Source organism: Ambystoma mexicanum, chromosome 2p (genome assembly GCF_040938575.1).
Source record: "Ambystoma mexicanum isolate Mex_15411 chromosome 2p, UKY_AmexF1_1, whole genome shotgun sequence".
NCBI classification, from domain to species: Eukaryota; Metazoa; Chordata; class Amphibia; order Caudata; family Ambystomatidae; genus Ambystoma; species Ambystoma mexicanum.
Window position 1 is genome coordinate 1166181044 of NC_090923.1, and position 22787 is coordinate 1166203830.

The 22787-nt window shown below is 41.5% G+C and overlaps 1 protein-coding gene across 5 annotated transcripts in view; it reads right to left on the bottom strand.

The window, feature by feature from the left end:
• The window catches only part of HUWE1 (HECT, UBA and WWE domain containing E3 ubiquitin protein ligase 1), a 2445223-nt gene extending 2434343 nt beyond the window's left edge, over positions 1-10880 (bottom strand). For all 5 annotated transcript variants that reach the window (XM_069645305.1, XM_069645304.1, XM_069645303.1 and 2 more), the window contains exon 1: positions 10741-10880. The gene's annotated coding sequence lies outside the window, so the exon portion shown is untranslated. The remainder of the gene's footprint in view (positions 1-10740) is intronic.
• Between the last annotated feature and the right edge of the window lie 11907 nt (positions 10881-22787).

Here is a 22787-nt window from a genome sequence, read left to right on the forward strand (position 1 = left end):
TCCTTTCCAGAGGCCCCAGCCCTCAACAATACACAGTGCTATGAATACAGCTTTGTTAACTGTGGCAAAACAAGATATTAGAAGGGAAAATAAGCAATCAAACCATCTTACTAGAACAACTTGTTAGAAGTGTGGACATCCTTGAGTCATCCCTTAATGCTAAAAAAAAAAACATCTAATATGCTCTCACTACAAGACTGTCCAGGTGCACATCACACTTTGACTGAGCCAATAACTAAGCATCCTGGTAGTCAATTCTACTCATTGTGGAAATCCAGACCGACTCATCACCGAGTCGCCGGATATCCTGGCATCCCTGAATCCTGGTGAGGACCCCAACATGGATACCCAGGGAGTCTTAGTAGAATCGTATGTCCAGTCTAACAATCCTCAAGACGTTAAACCAAGCGAGTCAATGATGCCAACAGCCCCAGTTTTAATACCATAATCTAACATCTTTGGATTATTTGCTGCCTCTGGAATTAAACCTCAAGGGGTGACCGACTTGACACGTCTTCCTGGTCCCAGTCCCAGGAAGGGTTTGAAGTCAGTTAAGAAATTGAGGCGCCTACGGTCCAAAAGCAGGACGAGGAGAATAGTTAAGGCCGTGAGTTGGTTGGGGCGCCCGCAAGAACGGCATTCCCCATGATAAGTACCAAGGCTATCACAAACCCTATTGTGAGACACATGACTTATAAACCTCTAGAGATCTGGTGGCTCTCTCCTCTCAAGGAAACCGTGGTAGTAATTTACCTTGTCCAAATCTAATTCATCAAGATGTGCAGCCCCAGAGACCAGTGTCACCTCAGACTACCCTTGTAGATAATCCATCAACCTTACCTACTCTGGCTACTTCTTCCCTGGCGAATACAAAGCATTCAAACATTGATATCCTCAGAAGAAATTCGAGCCTCCGTTGATGCCTATGTAACAAACAAGTCTTTTGAAATCGAGCACAGCAGGTTGCCTCAGAGTGTCCTGCAATGTTTAGTTCCAAGTTCCGAAACATCAGTCTCCTGGCCAACCGCCCCAGGTGAGACATCAGTAGGTCCAACAAAACTGCCTCAGTCTCAAACGACCCTACCAATGAACAGTCGAGACTTACGGGCAAAAGTTTGTCCAAGTAATAAATCTTTCATTCCTGTTCCCAGCGAAGTCCTTAAGCCTGCCCCAGCGGCTTCCACCACGCCAACTACGGCGGTAGCACCATTAGTTCAGGATATAAGAGACATGATAAAGGTCTCTATTGATTCTTACCTCACAGAAATTCAAGGCCAAGGCGGAAATGGCACTTTAGAAGTCCCATTTCCTGACGTAACTGCCCTCCTACAGGGCCCGACTTCCTTGTCTAAAAGTTATAATTTACTGCAAGGAACTGAAATGGCTCCTTCAATAGCCACGATCCAAAAAAAATGAAAAAAAAAGAAAAATCATGAGATTAAAAACAGACAGAAAAATTATGATTGCCTCATATTGAAATGTCGAGACGTACCAGGTGCCCAATATGTCCTTAATAGAGTGAGCATTCTGAACATCTGTGCCGAGATTCCCACCTTAAAGCACCCGATAACATCAGACATTGACCAAGTTGAATTTAACAACTCTCACGATTTAACAGAGGCCAGGATCTATATGCAATCTGGCCTGGTTACCAATATCATATGGCAAGCCAGGATGGCTTTATTTGATCTGGGATTCATTTTAACTCAAGTTCCCACAAAATTAGTCCAACATGTCGCGAAGCCAGTAATTAAGATCTACAATTCCTGCCAGAGAATTGCAATCGAGGCTGCCCAACAGCACCCAACCGGCCCCACACTATTCCAAACATATGGTACAAGATCATAATCCGAGTTGGCCGATAATATCAGCATGGTCTCATGGAATACGAGAGGCCATAATCATTTTATCAATTCTTGGATGAATGATTTGGGAACTTCGATATAATTGTGCTATAGGAAACCTGGCTCACGAGTGTGCCGATATGGTCCTCCCATAGTGTTGTTACGACTGGCCACCAAGAAATTACTGTGCCGCCCGATGGGGGAGGGGAGGTCTACTGCTAGCAGTTAAAAAAAGCCTCTGGTTTAGCCATCATTCCCCGTCCTTCCCTGTCATCTTGCTTCCAAGTGGTAAAGGTTACCAGAGGGTCAGTAACATTTGCAATAGTTAATATTTACTGGAGTAAGCTAACCGTGCTTGTGGACATGTTTTTGGAATATTTGCTTGATAGTGGAAATACTGTTACTAGACTCTGACTTGTCGCATACTTTCATTACGGGGGATTTGAATTTACATTTGTTTAGCAATGATGGCATAGAACTTGCACGTGACGAATTGATTTGGTCCACCATAATGAAGGACAGAGGTTTTGTTATGTTGAATGGTACAGTATTGGGTGATGTTCCACCACAGCCTACAACAAGCTATCCTGGACTACATATTTGTGAATACTAACTCCTTAAAATATGTATTGCTCATGAAAATACTTCCATCAAGCTTAAGTGATCATAATATGATATATATATATATATATATATATATATATATATATATATATATATATATATATATATATATATATGTGTGTTGTAAGATTCCATCAACTTCAAAGGCCCTTCTAACAAATTCTAATCTGACACATGTGTCCGTGAATAACAATGGTAATCGCTTGCACTGGAATCCACACAAGTTAATGCAATTCCAAACTCATATTGGTAACTCTTTTGCTGTTCCCACCACCGATGGTACCGACTGCTATGTACATTTTATGCAAGTATTTAAAGAATATAATTTGCCAGATGCAACCACAAGAATTAAACACAGCCATGCCTTTGATGTGGAAGTGTAGTATCATAAATCCTTATTGAGGCAGAACCTCCGTAATCTCAAATATCACGCAAATACACACAGAGCCGCATTGAAAAGGCAGCTGAGGTCGGTTCATAAAGCCTGGTTAAAAGAGCGGAGGTTCTTAAAGCACCAACGAGATAATGAGTATATGCTTAAGCAAATACTCAGCAAATCCACGCATGGGATCTTGACTTGCCTTAATAATGCTACCGGTAAGACTCAAGGTGCTTTGCAAATTACTGCAATGTTCAACAAAGCTTGGCAGGAATACTTTCGAGATCTATATGGCTCACCATTTGCTGCCTTAGACTGGCATGCTTTGGAAGAAAACTCATCTAATGCTTTTTCTCACTGCATTAAAAACCAGAGTAGATCTCGAGCTTTCGGTCCAGACGGACTTCATAATGGCATGTTGAAAGACCAGCAACAAGAATGGGCAAACATACTCGATCAGATTTTCCGGCATATTTTTGCTGTGGGTCATATCCCCAACTCCTGGAAGCAATCTATAATTCTTCCAATCTTTAAAAGGGGCAACAGGGACGACCCTAAATCTTTTCGCCCCATTGCCCCGTTAGATTGCCCAGGACAAATCTTTGCACGCCTGATCTTAAATCAATTCAACATATGGTTAGACAAAAATAACTACCGTGACCCCTTTCAGAGGGGATTCTTACCAGGATTAGGTACAGCAGTTAATATAACTCTTAATAGTATCTTGTCACAAGCACTGCAATGTCCCCAGGCATTATACATTGCCTTTATAGACTTACGTATGGCCTTTGGCGCAGTCCCTCACGAGCTGCTGCACCAACAAAACAAAACAAAAAAAACTAAAAAGACTCAAAATAAAAGCTAAAAAAAAAAAAAAAAAAAAAAAAAACACTGATGGACAAAGGTTGTCCCTGGTCTATTCTGAAGGGGGCGATTGAACTCCATACTAATACATCTATACAGGTCAAATGATCCACTGACGGCCTATTATCAGATCCTATACTCACTGCACATGGATTAAAACAGGTCTGCCTACTGGCGTCTGCCATGTTTAATATCTTTATTTCTGACGTGGGATGTTGCTTCAATGACATTAAAGCCGATTCTCCAAAAATCAATGGGAGTACCGATTACATTTCTTCTGTATGCAGACGATATGGTGTTATTTGCCAAAACTCCTAATGGCTTACGAGCATTACTGGGGGCACTTGATAAATACACTCAGCGTAATTGTATATCAATTCATGTGTTGAAAACTAAAGTCATCAAGTTTTGCAACCCAAAACAACGCACCATCAAGCACAGGTGGCCGCTCCAGCAAGTATTTGTGTCATCAGTAGCATCTTACATTTATTTTGTTACACTGGTAACGAAACAGAGTGCTGCTCCTCATGAAATGTATTTAAAATAAAAGTTATACAGCCATCTCTCAAGCCCGCCTAATTAAAGCTAAATTCTGTAATTTTTCCATTATTCCAATTCCAGAAATGTGGTCCTTGCACATACCAATATATAGAGACTCTGATGTGTGCCAGTTCTTCTGCTCGTTTTGTAAATAAGGCATTTTTTTTAATCTTGCATTTTTTGAATGTTATATTTGATAATTTTATTGATGTGTACTATAAATAGTACTTTAGTTTCTTCTAGGTTTACGTTTTTTAGGGGATGAATTGTAAATTTTATAGTTTTTGTTGATAAGTCAAGATTTATCTTGATTAAAACAACAAAAAAATTAGCAAAATAAATGTTACTTCATAAGATATGTTCATCAGCAGACAAGGCATACCAATCGCTATGTGGAACTGTGGACGATGGCAAGCAAGCCCCAGGGAGTCAAGCCTTTAATCACAGCATGTTGAAATCATCTCAATTAAGTAAATGTGGATGCCCGCAGTCTGGTGGACATTACAAGCAGGGCAAAAGCAAGCTAAAGCTATGGTACATTATCCAAAGTGAGACCATCCTAAATTAAATATTCTAGGCTATTAGAAGTTAGGAAGTATCCACCGATTTGGACGAAGATAAGGGCGTACTTAAAAAAAGTTTACATGTCCTGTAAACAGGAACTGGCTAGTGAACTTCTAGCAGGATATTTTTGCATCCCTGGGTGAATCGATATAAAGGGCATACTCCTTGCAGTGTGCACTTATTTCAGACACTAGCATTTTTGCACTACCCCTTGGGCAGTGTAACTTTGGCTTGGAGGCTTTTATGAACTTTTGATAATTATAATGCACATTTTCTTTATTAGATTGTAAACTAAAGCACAATTTAATATCTTCAATGAAACTTTCTTCACATATTGAAAATAAATGACAAAGTACAAAATACATAGGCACAAATAATACACAACCGATTTAAAACAAGCACGTGTTCAAATCATGTCGATAAGGTTTGAAAGTGCTTGTGAATATCTTTCAAAGTGCTTGTGAACATCAACCTCAGGAATGGGTCATTTTAAACTTACTTTCTAACAAATTAATGGCATTTAAAAACTTCAGTAGCAAAAGCGACAAAAGTAGTTCATTCACAGATTCAACACATTGCCAGAATGCATGTTAACCCCACCAACGTAATCAACACATGTTTCCAAAAAAAGGACATTTTAGGGATTGTAAGCTGGGGCAATTGATTACCAAATAAACCAGATTCTCCAAGACACCCAATTCATCACACTGTTTACTGAAATTCATGGGGATAACCCCCCTACATCTAATACAGTTAATTTCACCTGTTGGCAGCACGTTCATTCTAAATCTCAGGAACTGAGCTTACCAGTGTGAGTTAGGTACACTAATCAGGTACTTTGTGGTTTTGCCCCGATTTGGTAGTTGCTTATACAATTTGTATTTTAATAATCCCGCCCTGATGTTTGACCAATCCTTATTAAAGAGCCTTCTTTGTGCCTCCAGGGGGTTATCGGTCAATAATGGCGCTATCATCATAGAATCTAAGATGTTTTCCACTTTCAATTTAAAAATGTTTATCAGGCAGTTTTTCTTATGCACCCTCATCTGTCGGTTTAAGTCATCATATAGGGAGTTTTATTAGGGACAAGTAGATTTCTGTAGAATTGGATAATTTTCCGATAATACCAGCCTAGAAGTGATGTCACCCCCAAGCCATACCTTAGAACTCACTAACGACAAAACCACATAACTTTCCCTGAGATTGTCAAAATCTATGCATCCTGAAAAAATGATTTCTCAATCCTGTATATAAAATCGACGGCATGGCCTTCTTTGTAGAAGTCTAATAGCGGTTGGACAGAAAAGCGGCCATATTGATATGCTTCATTTGAGTTATAAAACCTTTTACTTTCCCAACCAATTCTTTTGTTGGATAAGACTGCAAGCAAAATCCCATATAGGTCAACTCATTAGCGATTTGCAGGAGATGATCAACCGGCTCTCCACTTATAATCATACCTTTTAGACGGGCTTTTTGTGACTATAAATCACAAACAAAAATGTATTTGATTTCATTTAATAGTGTATCGAACAAAGGAATTCAATGGTCATGGAAGACCTTTCGCAGTATGATCCATCAGTAAAATGACATCTGCATAAGAGTCAACCGATTTATTTTATTGGTTATTTGTTAACGCACACATACGACAAATTGTGTTTCAATGCGCCAAAAGACAAAAAAAGCAGGTGTGGGGGGTGACAGGGGAGAAATACAACAGTAATCGGGAGGGGGGCAGTCTGTGCAAGCACGAAGTGCTAGGGTAGGAAGGGAAGTGTTGAGTTAGAGTAGAGAGTGCAAGGGAAGGGGTCGTGGAGGAGGGCGGCAACAGGGGCTAGGAGAGTGCTAAGGGGAGGGAGGACAGGCGGGGAAGTGCCAGGGGGCTGCATGGGGTGCAGGTGGTGAGGGTCCACATGCTAAGTGTGAGGAGGGGCAGTGGATTGGAAGGGGGGTTTGGTACCCTGTAGAACAGAGGGATCCAGGCAGCCAGTCACTGTTGAAGATGGGGTGTTAACAGGGGAGAGGGAAGGAAGAGAAAAGGAGGGTCTTACGGAGCTTTCGGAACTCAAGAAGATCCGGCTGAGAGACCATTCCAAAGGGAGGCTTCTGCATAGGAGAGATTTCCCACTCTGCTTAGCGAAGCGTCTAAGCCTGCACAGAGTTGGAGCTACAGGACCAAAGGTCTCGGGGGTGGGAGGGTGAGGGGGGGGCGGGCAAGAGATGAAGTAGGGCTCCAGGCCGCAGAAAGCTTTGTCGATGATGCAGAGGGTCTTGATTTTGATCCAAGCAGCAGCAACCGGGAACCAGTGGAGAGATTTTAGGGCTGCAGGGATGCAGTCCCTGGGCTAGAGGCTAAGGATAAGTCTTGCAGTCTTATTCTGGATCAGTTGCAGGGGGTGAAGGGAGGATAAAGGAAGAGGCTGTTGTAGTAGTCCAGCCTAGAGAGGATCATTGAGTTTCTGGATGAAGGTGAGGAAAGAATGCCTCTGAGGAGGTGCAGTCAATAGTGGGCCTTCTTGGCAAGGTCCGCAATGTGAGGAGAGAGAGAGGAGTCAAAGATGACACCAATGTTTGCCTCACAAGAGGGCGAGCGGGGGGGGCGCCTAGGAGGGAGGGCAGCAGGGAGCAGGGGCCCCAATGAGAAAGATCTCAGTCTTAATGGCATTAAGGCAGATATCATCGGCAGCACACCAGACAGTCAAGGATGAGAGGATTGTCATGTGTATAGTGGGGGGGGGGTAGGGGAGGACAAAGGACGCACTTGAAAGTGATTCACCAATGTCCAAGAAGTAGAGATTAATCAAGCATGGGGCCAACACACATCCCTGCCTCAGACCATTCGCTGTATCCACCTCCTTTGTGGTTTCCCCCTGCAAGTTTAACCTAATTCTCAGTCTCGTCCCCGAGTGACTATATATTAGAATATTCAGGAGGCCTACTTGTAGACACCATTGTTTTAATTTTCACCATAATTTTGCCCTATTTACCGTTTCAAATGCCGGAGACATGTCAATACTGGCTAAGTAAAGGAGCCTACCATAATTGATAGTAGCTGTATGGGACAAGGTATTTATTATGTACCCGTAAAATCTGAAACCGGTTTGAAATCATTTTTAAAGATTTGAAATTGTTTCTTGTAGGGCTGGACGATATGGACCAAAAGTCAAATCGATATTTTTGAAGGTGATACACATCTCAATATTGTTTTTGTGGGTTAAATGCTCAGTTGTACATGTGAGATGCCAACAGTACGAATAACAGCACATGCAAAACAACGCTAACATTGTCAGTTAACATCCTAAATTTGTAATCGATTCAAAAGGACATGCCAACAATAAAGGCTATACTAACAAAAGAAATGCAAGTAGGACACAAATCCCTATATGCACTGAAGTAGGCATTAAGTGACACTATCATATTAATTTATCATTTAATGGGTGACAGATATCTGTATATACATATATCTCACTGTTAACGATATTGTCTAACCCTAAATCAATATATCTCCAAAAACTCAATATAACGCCCAGCCCTAGTTTCTTGCTAAGTGATGTGTAAAATATGTACACAATTTTTTTGTTTATTCCGTTTTCCTTTTTAATGTTTGGTTATGACGGTATTATTTTGGGTAAAGTTTATATTGTAAACGAAATTTTAAAACAATAGAATTACTGCAGTATCATACACTTTTTGTAGTGAAACCTGGGCAGGTTTTAAGTTTCAGAAACTCCTCAAGACATCCTCTTCCTTCCCGCTCCCCATTATGTGCTAATTTCCCTTTGCTGCTGCGACTGATGCCTGGTCCCTTCCGAAGTCATACAGGGCCAGACCACCCCGACCAGTCTCCCCAGCATCCCTTACTAGCACTTGCTTTGGGGCACCCTTCCCTGGACTAGTCCATCCTGGTCCACCCTGTCCTTCGCACTTATCTGTCCCTCCCCCTTTCTCCCCTAGCACTAGTGCTTGTTGCCCCCCTCAGCACTTGCTGACTCCCTTGAGCCCCCCACTCCAGGCACTTATCACCTCTACTTGCAGGGTAGTATTGTTACAAAGCCAACATAACCGTCATGGTTGGTTTTTTTCCTATGTACCCCTTCCCCTTTTTGTCTTGTGGCACCTGAAAACACTTGTGTATAGATGCCATACAAATGCCCAATAAATACATTTTAAAAACACCTTATAAAAAAATATACTATAGTAACTTTAGTAAACTTGCCAAGAGACAACGCTAATTCTTTAACTGCAGATGGTTCAAAGCAACTCATTGGTTACTCCCAAAGCAGCTGAAACTTTTGCTGAATCTCTTGCAAAAAGCATGTTACCTAGGCAAGCCCTATCTGCACAAGGTCACTGCCATTGTGCAATGGAAGTGCAGGTTGGTTGAAAAACAAAATGTAAGGGGACCCAGAGCAATGCCATGGGTTATATTTTTTCTAAATCTTTACCACCACTCTTTAGTTCTGTCCCCGTTAAATGCAATCCAGTCTTACTGCAAGCAGCGCTTAAGCTGAAGAGAACGGATTTGAAGCTCACAGAGAAAAGCATACAAATGAACGCTGGCCACATTAGAACTTTTAAGTTGGTGCATGATTGAAATGAGAAAACCCAAATAAATATTCAAAAGTATAGTTCCATAACCTAACGGCTACTGTGCATAAAAACTGTCAAGTTTAATAGGTTTAAGTGGTTCTGGATGAGATTGAACTAAAATAAAACAGAGGAGATTGTGGTCCACTCTGTCGTGACACATACCGAGCAAACTAAAAAGAGACAAGGCCAGTAGACCTTAAAAATCAACAGCTAACAATGTGTTGCTACATCACTAGAGCAAAACAGGTAGACGACGTATTAGGAAGTCGTGCAAAGGACATGACTTCCCCAAAACATCGAAAGCAACACACAGCAGTGAGACTTGGCAAAGTTATGGAAGAGTCACACAACATACTAAATTAGTTATTGGAATGGGCCCTAAATGTGATTGATTTGTATTGATAAGAGTCAGCGATTATGGGAGTAACTCGATTGCTTTGATAATTTTTATGAGACCTGAAAACGGGTGTCGTGGACTGCAATTGCAGCTCCATACCAAGCAATCATTATAATCAGGCATACTTGACTGAAGCACGCTCTGAATTTGTCAAATAGCAGCGCCAAACGGATACTTGATAACCTCGGTAGGTATCTTCATCAGGAGGGGTAAGAAAAGCAGGTTCGAACAACAGGAAAACGGTATTTGCAGTTAATAACGAGGGCAATAGGTTAGGTTTGTCATCAAGTTGTCAGGTGTATTGCCCGGTAAACCAAAAGCAAATCTGGGATGTTCTGTTTTTTGACAGAGCTATTCTGCGCATTTCTACTAAGTTGAGATCTAGGAGGTTAATCGGCCTTTTTATAACGTAGTTCTTAAGATTTTTGTTTTTGGGGAGGGGGGGCGTACTTTAGGAAGTGACAGACATAACTGACAGGATGCTCCCAGTACAATTACTCCCCTGGACAGGAAAGGTACAGCTTTAGCCTGGTGTGCGCGGGAAAAAGAGTGGAATATGCAACCCTGGACGCAAGACGGGACTCAAGTTAGATTCATCGTGGATCTCTGTGCACGTTGAAGGGACGAGAAGGAGGAACAAGTCCATACTCAAGGCCAACACCATGACACATCACACCGAGGCCCCCGGCAGCGCGTGCGCCCAACCGCCTCCCCCGAAGAAAACGTGTACTTGGGCAAGAGGACGTATGGACAGGTGCATGTCACCCTGCAGGCATTAACAGCATGGGGTGCAATGCTCTGAGAGCGCGAGACAGCATGAGAGGCCGCTGCGCGCCCACATACAGAGGGGCCCTGGCATAAAGGGTGGAAAGAAAGGGAGAAAAGACGTGTCCAGGACGCGCATTTCCCGCCTCTCACCCAGATCATTGCCTTGGTACCTGAGTTCAGTAATCCGCCGGTGCAGCTGTCACTTGTCACTGCTGTCCCCCGCCGCCGGCCATCTTAAAACACACACCACAAGCTAGGAGCCACTGACTGCCGAAACCAACAGCGGCGCGCGCCCAAATCTCGCGAGACTTTCTCATCAAACCCACCCATGAACACTCATCCGCATGCGCATCGTATACTAGATGTAAGCAATCTGAGGACGGCAGACTCGCCCTTTCAATTGGCCTAAATGTGCCTGACTCTAAGATGGCTGATGAGAAGTCTCGGACCCCACAAACAAACAGTACATGCGCAGTCTGGGATTCCAATGATATTCTAATACAGCATGGTCCACGCCTGCGGGTGCTAGGATTGCAGGTGGTTCTTGGATAAAGTATGTCATAGCTGTAGTAAAGGGACAGAGGGTCAGATAATAAATTGCTATCGGTATTGTTGCGGAGGTTTTTGGACCGGCATTTCGAGAGAATTCTTCAGATGGCGTCTTTTAAAGGGGGAATCGTCTCATGCTTTTTGGACCGAGTACATAAAAGTCAAGGTTTCCGCACTATAGTCCACAACTTGTGTCGGAAGGCAGTATATATTAGGTGTGGTGTTTGCTTATACTTCGTGAAAGTCAACTCTTCTGTTGTTTTTCTTTCTTGACTGTCGTGTGATAGATACCTAGATTACTTAGATAATCCACATTGCTCCTGACCCCAATCTTCATCGTCACAGTACTGTTGAGACCCCCGCCTCCAATTTCAGGTACATTTTCTTACTTTAATTACTCCACTCTTTCAGGAGGTATAAGACTTCCTTGACCCAGCCCCCTTCGGTTAATCACTTCTAACCGTGGATCGTGGTACCTAGCATCCCCAAGAGGGCAAGAGAGGTGGGTGTGTGTGATGTGAAGAGGAAGAGAGTAGGACTAGAAGTAATAAGGATAACCTGTAAGTAATCTAGGGATAAACTCCATTCATCTTTTTACAGTACTTACTTTTGGGGAATATAAGGAATACCAAAATTGAAGATGATCGGGCCTATGAAACACCACACAACACACATGTATGCTGTAACACTCCCATTGACAACTTTATTGAATGACAACTGACCACACTTCCTTCAGTGTTGCCTGCCCCCCACACATCAGTCCCAAACGCACAGGCCTCTTGACTGGCAACATTCAACCAGTAATGTTGAATGAATTTGTTGTTGCCCCAGGTGGTCGCCCTACAAATGTTCTTCAGGGAGACGCCCCGCACATTTGCCAAGAAATTCGCCATGTCTCTGGTTGACAGACCTTGGATCTGTAAGGTCAGAGTTGCTCCGGTTGCCGCCTAGGTCATGCAAATTAATTCTACGAATTTAACTACTAATGGACCACCCAACCTAAAAGCCCCATACGTAACAAATTGTCCACTTTCTGAGTCCTAGCAATATATGCGAGCACTGGCCTGCGGACATCCAAGGCATTCCATCACTCCTCCGGCGAAGATGGATTCGGATGCAATGCCAGAAGCACAATGTCCTGGGACCTGTGGAACATTGAAGCCACTTTCGGTAGAAACCCACAATCGCAGTGCAGCAGCGGCACCTAGGGGGTCTTCCTTCGAAAATACTCCCCACAGAGCAGAGCACTGACTTTTATTTATCATAGCTCTCAACTCACCCGCTTTTGGTGGGTGTCACCCGCCTTGAAAGCAGATGAATCACCCACCAAGTCCCTCACGCCCATTCATTTCTATGGGCCCCTCACCCGCCAAAAAGACAATCGGGTGTTTTCACCCACCTTGGTGACAAAAAAACTGGGAGCTATGTATTTATTGTGGATTGGTTTAACAAAGTAAACCTTACACAGGATGTAAAATACATCGAAAGTGAGTAGAAAATCGATAGAGAATATATAAAGAAGTACTTATCACGTAAGTATGAAATAAATAGGAATTCCTTATACAGTTAGTGAAATTAAAAATGTCCTTGCAAAGGGCTTGGAAGAGTTCTTAGTAAAGTGCTTAGTGCATGCATAGTGGCATATTACAATCAAATAAAAATACATGTAAATTCAGCAAGACAAAATACGTTATTCAGGAGACAAGATATGTTATTAGCGAACCACATACGTGTTGTTACTATCTAATAGCAATCTTAATCTTAATAGCATATTAATTTGGTACAAAAATGTAAGAACTGCAATTGTTAATAGGACTTTATTTCCACTGGACATTCGCAACCAAAATTCTGAGTTGAGAGCCAATCCTCACTGTTTATGAATTTTTCAAACAAAGTAATCCTCAAATTGTGCAATATTGGCCATTGTATGAAGATGATGTAAGGGTTGGATGTGTTCTAATTGTTTACAAAAGGAGCATTAATTTGCTCGAGTGATGGTTTTATAATGTAAATATTGAATTTTTCCTGTGGAAATCCGCTTCAGTTTAAAATGTAAAAATTTCGACCTCAATATGCATTGGGGAATTTCCTTAAATAGCGTGGAAGCATTCCCAGAGGTTTATCAATTACTGAAAAAGTCTGTATATTTTGTAACATTTACTGCTTAGTGTTTCGCTAATCTTTTAAAAAAGCTTTTTTACCTTGTGTAGGATTTTTAACTAAAGTTGCAGCTGATACTTGCATACTCAATAGTATAGTTTTCCCATCAAGCATGATTGTTTGAAAATCTCAAAAAATAGAGTTTTGTGGAGGATTGAGTATTAATGTGTAGAATGTCAGGATTTTCCACTTCATCCAGCCTATCAGTGAAACTAGGCTGAGTTCATAGCGAATAGCTATAATCGGGGCACAATTGGGGAAAAGCCAAAGATTTCTTCCAAATAATGCATTAACTCATGACTACAAAGCAAAGCTGGAATTATCTCAGATTTATAGAAATTTGCAAGTGGAATTATCAAAAATCTGCAATACATTTTGTGAATTTGCTTCATTTGGGTGACAAATGCGTTAGCTTTATCATGTAGCCGTACTATAGTTATTTTTTTGCCTCAGACTGCATCTAAATTGTATCCTAATTATTTGGGATGTGTCACAGGTTGAAGAGGGTTGGGACCAATTTTCCAGCAGAAGCCATATGGTTTCATGGATCTCCCAGAAAATGTTATGAGTTTGGTTTTATTGGAGCTTATTATTAGATCATTGGTCACAGCGTTTTGGTAGATGGCATTAATCAGAAGTTGAAGACCCAATTGGGTCTGGTCTAAACGAATCACATCATCCACAAGCCAATAAATCTTTAAAGTATTCAGCCCATGGGAGGCAAACGATGAGCTCGCTATGCTATCCCACGTGTCGGGCACGTACAAGTTAAACAGGCAGGGGGCCAACACGCATCCCTGCAGAGGACCGCTGTAAGTAGGAAACTCTTCAGACAGAGCAACTTGCTGATTTAACCATATTTGCAATAGCATGTCCATGTGGAGGTATATAAGGATAGCTAGAAGGGATTTCGGGATATGTAAATTGTTTAGCTTTTCTCATAAAAGTGATCTGTTTACTGTGTCGAATGCTAAGGAAAAAATTGATAAACACTGCAAATACTGATGCCTGTAGACCATGCTGTTTGTTCTATGGCATCCATAATAAAACCGTTAATAGTGGTACCCACACCCTTTCTGAATCCTGTTTGGAATTTTTTTCAAGTGACTTGTTGAATTGGCCAATTTCTCTAATTCTCGTAGGATCAAAGATGCAAGTATTTGCTAATGCTATAGGACGGTAATAAGCAGGGTTTAATCAGTCTCCTTTTTTATATGGGTATAATAGTTGATAGTTTCCAGGATTTAGGAGTTGTATTTGAGGCAATGATGTTTTTAGGTAACACAAGTGTTGCTGCCAAAAAATCTGGGACTTTTTTCAAGATGTTATTACTAACCATCAGACCCGGGGCCCTAGAATCCGATGTTTTCTTAATAAAGTACTCTACATCCTCTAGATCAAACTCTAATACCCAGTTCGCTGATATAAAACAATTTGTGGTGTTTGACTCAGGGGGTTATACAGCGTTGAATACTATGTACCCAACATTAATCTGAAATAGGATTGCAGTGTAAATCATCCTGATTATGACTTATACTATTAATTAAGCTCCAAAAAGTGCATGAGTTGTTGCTTGTAATCGTTTGAAGCATCAATTCCCCATCTTTCTGCAAGAGCACGTGGCAATAAACTTTGTGCCAATTTTTTTAATGCTGTTGTAAAAGACAGGATTTTTTCTCTTTGTCTGACCGAAAGGGATCATTTTTTAATTTGTCTCAAACTTGACCTCGCATCACATTTCTTAGATTGCACAACATAATCGTATTGGTGCACTTTCGATCCATGATTATTTGATGGCTTCAAATTTTGAACAGTATAGTTTATAGATAAAGGTAGCCAAGTGCTCTGACGCTAACCCTTTCATTTTTTTTTCAATTGTAGTTTAACTAAAAAAAGACACATTTGCCTTTGAATGAGGTTGCATTTAATATTTTCAAGCCAATCCTGTTTCCTGTTGGGAGAGCTACTAAATTAGTTAAATTGGAATTTGTTTTGTTTTTGTTCTTCAATTTAAACTTTGCTGTTAGAAAATCATGGTTGCTTAGTTCTGTTTCTGCGCCACTTGCCCGTAGACCTCAGGGCGCACACACAACAAAGAATAACAAACCAACAATCAAATGAAAAAGCCGAGAGGAAGCAAGATAATATACACTTTAACCCGGATTCATGTTAAAGAGCCGTGTCTTAACGGCCCTTTTTAAAAGAGGATAACGAGAGTAGGGTCAAAACTTCTCCCGCCAATTCTTGGAAATTTAAAACGTTGCTGTGTGTGTTTGTGGTCATCACTAGAATGAAGGCTGCTCACTGATTGAGCGGCTGCCAGGCAGTTCATCAAATGGTGTGGTGCTTTGGAAATTCGACATTTGTATGTCAATAACAGTGTTTTGTGAATAATCCTTGGCTCAACATGGAGACAGTGTAGAGCACCTCTTGAGGCTGTCACATGATCATGTTTAGCTAGGCCACAGACTACCCTCACTGCACCGTTTTGTGCAGTCTGAAGAGGATGTAAATTTGCCTGGGAAGTTCCTAACAAAAGACTGTTGTAACATTCCAGTCTTGAGTTGACTAAAGCTGTAGCAAGAAAGGATCTATTTTCCACTGATAAGTAGGGCTTTATTTGGTTCAACAGCCTACTCGCATAGGAGCAGGAGGATCGCAGATGGGCAACATGGGATTTCATGCAAAGTTCAGAATCGAAAACACTCCCAAGTGCATTCACTTGTGTGGCAATGGCGATTTTACAATCCATGATAGAAAAATTGCTGTATTGTGGGTCAAGTTGCGATAAGTAGCTCTGTTTTGCCATCATTGAGGGCCAAAGAGTTGGTGGCCATCCGCAATTGGATTGGCAAAAAAACTGTTTACAGCTTCAGTATCGTACATATGATTATCCGATAATTCAAAGAGAATTTGGGTATGATCTACATGGCTGGTATATCGCACATGCAGATTATCCAAGAGATCGAACAAACAATAGATGCACAACCTCCGTTTTGTCAGTACACCATGTCCCCTCAAACATTTCCGTTGGTCATTTGTAAATCCCATCCATATAACAAATCAATCCTTTTTTTGGCGATCTTATATTTATTGTATTGAAAATAATGTATCCCATTTGGGCATATGTAGTTCTCGTCTGATGCAGCTTTCAAATCTGAATTAAAATCTCCTGCAACTCTGATGTCTCGGTTCCCGATATTGTGATAAATCTGATGGTGTCATCACTCCTTTCCCGTACATAGCCTCTTCTCATGTGGTCAGGGGATGGCAGCCGCTACCTGATCCTGACCTTGGGTGCAGCTATTTGAGGGAGGACCACATAGGGGGAGGCGACCTCCAGGGTGGGGGTCATTTGTCATCACATGAGACATGGTATCTCCCCTTTCCCTTTAGGGATACCCCTTCCATTCCCCATGCCCTGATGGCATATTGTGGTAATCCCCTTCAACAACCTGAAGACTTGCTGATATGGATAGAGTGTTGTACTTCTTCACAATCAAAAAGCTGTTTCAAACTGGTGGAGAAGATGAGCCTCTATCGGGGTGACAGGAGGGACGATTTATTTTAGCCACAGTGTCTGAATAACATTAGGTATTATTTATGGTGTTTTGTTTGGTACTATTTTTTTAACGTTGGGGCGACTCTAGTAATCTGAAGTAAACCATAAACCTGAGCAAAAAGTTAATGGCATTTGGCGGGGAACTTGATCAAAATAATCATTACATTTCTTACATTAAAGTAGCAATAATTAATATTTACAAAACGTTAAAACATATGCCATTTCTAGTTTTCTAATTCTAAATAGGGGCAAACATTTCAGCTGCAAGCTATTAGCCTGCCATAAATAAGCACTCCCCATCTCAATACCATACATACACAATTTCTTATTTGCCAAGAGTTCAATATAACTACGCCAACAGCTGATGGTGCAGTGCAAATTTTGTACCCTGAAAGATACCGCTTGACACAAGTTTGACATGGAACATTACAACAGTCAAGTAAACAAGCAATGTGAAGTGGATCGATGTTCCCTTAATTTAAAAAACCTCCCAAAATGATGTATACCACAAGTTTAATAGTTGATCTAGGCAGGTGTTCCACACCCTTCAGACCTCTACTTAGAACTTCTAACAAAATGTGTCCTTGGTTGTGCATTTTACACACGAATGATATGATCGCAGGATTAGTAGTTGCATTTTTCTTAACTGCAACAAGTAGCATATTGTGCGTCTTTGACACACAATTTATTCTTGGCTCTTATGTTTATGAGGAGGAAGGCAATCACAGCTGGTAAGACTACGGACAAGTAAGTAGTGCAGTCTTTTGATGCTTTTCTTCAGAAAGATGCCACCGGATTTCCCTATGAAGGGAACAAATGGCTCCAGAGATTATGCAAAGAAAAAAACTTGTTTAAGGTACGCCATTGGTCTGAGCCCTTACCTTTCAAGACTGTCCCTCGCACAAAGTTCGTTTTTGAGTTGGTTAATAGGAACATTTGATATTTATAGTGCAACAAAGCTGTAGTACAAGGGCAGCATGGTTCGAAATAAAGATTGTATATGCAGGAGCTAAAAACAGCTCCTGGATATCCAGCATTAACCAATGACCAAGAGCTACCACAGCGGGTTAAAGTACTAGTACACAGTGTTCTGCAAGTCTAACTTCCACATAAGATGCACAAATATTATTGTGTCCATTTTGTATGACCCCTTATGCAGGGATGTCAATTCACCAAAATGCCTTGGGTAGCGGAAGTGACATCACTCGCCCAAAGATGACATCACATAAAGTGGCATCACACATGTCCCCTTGATGACCTCACAGTAAGTAGCACAATAAGGCCTTTGACCCTGATGACGTCACAGAAAGCTGAAACTCGGATGCAAAAAAATACAATGTATATGTCCCTTGATAAAATAACAAACACCTATGAAAGTAGACGAAAGTCTTTAGTTACCAAACATATTTAAACGCTATAAATAAATAATAAATATTTAAACTAGAGAGCTGACTTGCTATACCATTGGTAGGATTATGATATGACAGGGTTACATGCATTATAAGCAGCATAAGTTTGCAGCACTGCCTTCAGATGCCAGTGCCTCCGTTAATGGTCTGTTATTGCCATATTATGTCAATTATAAAGTCACACATCATGTGTAGTCTTGTATGTGGATACTGCTTTCTAATGCCAGTTATAGCTTCACACCACAGGTGGAGTCTTAATATGCATCATGGCCAGGTAATAGCATAGTATGCCAAGTAAGTTCAGTATTAAATGACCCACGTCTGCCAAGTCAGATGTTTATGCATTCCCATCCAATGGCAGATAAAGCCACCTATGTCTGTGATAGACCTAAGTCACAGCAACCGGGATCCAAGTGCTGCATCACAGGCTAAATGCATCCACAAAATTCCTACTATTAGAATACAATGCTAGACAGTGCTTCAGATTCCTGTCATAGTCGCCATATGTAAGGTACAGCTGTATATGTCAATGTGGCCACCATATACAGCCTCAAATTATCCAGTAATGATATATGACAGTCAATGTCTCATATGTATAATACGGTCTTCATATGTAAGGTACAGCTTAACATCATCTGGTTCTGCCATTATGACTTACCCTCTCCTGCCATCACTCTTACCTCAAAGGGCCTCTTAAACCCTAGTTAGGCACCACCGTGGAAATCGTAAAGAAAAGGGGCAGTGTTTGCACCACTTAAAGATTGAAGAAAACAAAAGTGCAATTCGATTTCAAAGTACACAAACTGCAAGCTTACAGCTACATACGCACATTATAAGGGTACAGTAAATACTTGGGAGGTTGTATATTACATGCAAATATTCAGTTGTTGGTCTCCAATCCTTTTGCACTGTGATAGGCATTGTGGCAAGACATTCTAGAGCTGACATGGGACTCTCAGGAGTTGGTCGGTATCCTCGGCGGTAAATCCACCGGGATACTGCCAAACGCAATTAGCGTGACTGCAACCCGTCTGGCGCTATTAGCGCCGGATCACAAGATGCAGTGGCGTGGTAAGTCCCCATTTATTTAGAGTCCATAGGACGCAATGGGGCATTTGTGGTGTCATTACCATGGCAGTAATTGTGCAGCGGTAATTGCGCTGAAAATGGGCAGAAATTCGGCACATTCACCTCCAGCTCAAGTAAGTGCAGTATTAAATGACCCACGGCTGCCAAGTCAGATGTTTATGCATTACTGCCGCATTTGACCCCTCCGCCCAACTCCTGATGAGGCCCATAGTGTATTACAGTATGTCTCAGAAATATGCAATTTTTTTGTTTTGGATATTAGGTGACACTGAAAGTGCTAACTATAAGCCAAAAATATTGTCATGGAAAGTATACCTAGGGGAGAGATTAGATGTAACGAGGAGGACAGCCTGTGGGCATATTTGGTTATGAATCCACCTATTGACTGTCCATAGCCATGCTAGTCTCTATGGCCATTCCCGCTGACAACCTGCCTCTCCCTTCCTATAACTCATCCCCCTTGGATCTCTGAGTGTAGTTCTCTGACTTCTGAGCAGCCTTCTGAAAGGAAATGACTTGATTACACTTATAAAGCAGCTAAACCAGCTCCCGGTGTACAATGACTGTCTTAACTAAGTGTACCATCGGCTGCTAGCAGTATCGGTATCCTTGCATTTGTGGCTAACTCTGAATTCAAGTTAAAAACAAGCATTGGCAAAGCAAACCGTTTTGGCTACTTTGTAGGTAATAAGTAGGCATTTTCCAGACTCCACCATTATATTTCCAGGAAATGCCAAAACTTTCAGGCTGTTTCGTTCTTATGGCCAGCTTAGTAACATTATAGCAGTTACTGGAAAATGCAGATCACATGCCTAGATAAAAAGCAAAGCTGTTGGCTTTGCCAATGCTTGTTATCAGTAGCATGCAGCCCAACAAACCCATGTAATTAAGAAGATGATCTTTTAATCCTTTGTTACATTCCAGGACTGTTGGATTTGTTTCTCCCATTTTAAATCCAGGACTGCAAGTCCCAGAATGCACAGAAAAAAAGAGGAATGAATAAGCACCTCTCGAGTTAACATGAAGCTTGTATACAACAGCAAATATTTATAAATGCCAAAGTATACGTACTCGGAATCAGGTCTTAGTGTCTCATTCAGTAAAACAATTCCTTCCCCTCCAAAACAAAATGCCAGGATTTTTTAAAATGTGATAGTTTGTAAATTCCTTCATGAAATACTTCAGGAAAACCTATGCTGCCTTACCAAACCATCCCACAATTTAACATTTAAAAAAATACACATATCTCTTACCTGTGGCTGCTGCCTGGTGTTGCTGAAACCACTGCCCAATTTCAGAATGTAAACCTTGCCCTCTGATCTGTGCTTTGCATTATCTGAGTGGCACAGCTTTTGTGACCTCTGTCTGATCCACAGGTCTTAAGAACAGAGACAGGGGTAACCAGAAGGAAGCTAAGGGGCGCAGCTACGACCCCAGGCGTAACTCAAATGACATCCATGCCCTTATGCTTTAAATGTTGTATAGATGTGTCCTAATATTTATTTATATATTCTCCCAAACACACAGATTTACATTCACATAAGTGTGTTTGTTCTGCAACAGTTGGCCTGGGGAGCCAAATTTAGCTGTTGGTATCAAGCTCACCAGGCTCTTCTAGGCTACAAACAGGAGCTAAATGGCTCCCAGCTCCCCTCAATATCGAACCCTGAGACCAGGGCAACAAAGCTACCCCAATAATGTTTCAGTGGGGTGTTCAATCAGTGCTGGTAAAGAGGCATCCTAATTGAGTCGTGTTAATCAATTGTAAATACTTGCTACAGTTAACTTTGATGTAAAAAGCACAGTCCTCAAAATGTGCTGGTAACGGAACAGGACTCCAATGCAACATAACAGCATTTACCATGTAGTGGGTTTTTATATTTGGGGCACCAAAATAAACCTATTTTTGTGTGTAACAGGCCTTATCCATTATAGTTAAAGCAAAATAAAGTAAACATAGAACGAATAGGACCTAACATGTTCTTGGTGGTCTGTATTTCTTACAGGCAAAATGCTGCAACTTAAGGGGAATTTTAAATAGTTGCACAATACTGTGATAACCGTGGTATACGTCAAATTGATGCAGAATTATCATACCACTGAAAAATCATTCCGTGACATCCCTAATTTGCGGGCAGATGTTAATTGCCACTAGAAACATCATCCTGATAGTCAATAGTCTCAAATCAATGTCCTCCACCAGCTCACTTCAGAAACTTCAGCACCAGTGGAAATTCCCAAGGGGAAGCCCCTGAATAATCCACCTGCCTGGACAGGGCTCCGCTTTTAAACATGCACCCCACTAGCGCATCCCCTTCCAAAATGCCCCCCTGTAGAATTTGAGTAGGGGCAACAATGAAAAGCGTCCGTATTTTTTATCCAGTATTTTTGCTTGTGAGGCTAGAGTTTTCATTTTTCCAAGAGGTGATGTTGCATCGCTGAGTCTTTAGCCGTGGAGTCAATGAGGACTCCAAGGTATTTGAATTCTGTCAGCTGTTCTATTTTATTTCCAGTCAGGAACCACGAGTTCTTCTTTTTCTTTTTGTGATTTTTTTCAAACACCATGATCTTCGTTTTTTGTTTGTTTACCTCTAGGTCATTAGCAGCTGTATATGCGGTCAGTGCAGACAACTGGCGTTGTAAGCCAATTGGGGTCTGATCCAGTTGAACGAGATCGTCCGCATACAAGAGTCTTGGGATCTTCTCTTTACCCAATTTTGGGGGGAATGCTCGTGAACTGATTGAAATTTCTTTGTAGTCCCCAAAATATGAAAGGAAGAGGGCTGGAGCTAATGGGCAGCCTTGTTTAAACCCTCTGTCAGTTGTTATAGATGACGAAAGCAGGCCACTCGTGTTCAATCGTACCTGCATTGATGTGGAAGCATGAAGAGCCTTGATAGGATTCAGAATCTCCTGAGGACAGTCCCAACTAGTAAGTGTTTCCCAGAGTTTCCTACGATTGACCAAGTCAAAGGCCTGGGAAAGGTCTATAAATGCCAGGTATAGATTCCGATTAGTTTCACGAGCTTTTGCTTTTAAGAGACTGAGGATGAAGATGTTTATGCTAGATCCTACTCCCTTTTTAAACCCAGATTGAAGAGGGTCATTACAGGGTGCACTTTTTGCCCACTGATTGAAGTGATCCAGCAAAAGGGAACCATAGAACTTCCCTATTAAATCGAGGAGGGCCACTGGGCGAAAATTCCTGGGGTCATCCTTCCTTCCTTTTTTGAATATGGGGATGATGACCGCTGAGGTCCAAGTAGGTGGGATTGTGCGAAAGGTTGTACATTTATAGAAAATTAGGCTCAACAGATTTGCCCATTCTTCTGGTGCAGATTTCAAATTCTCATTAGACAGACCATCAGGCCCTGGTGCCCTTGATTTCTTTAGTTTGGATATTTTGTTCAAAATTTCAATTCTATCAGAGAGATCAACCCACCGTGCT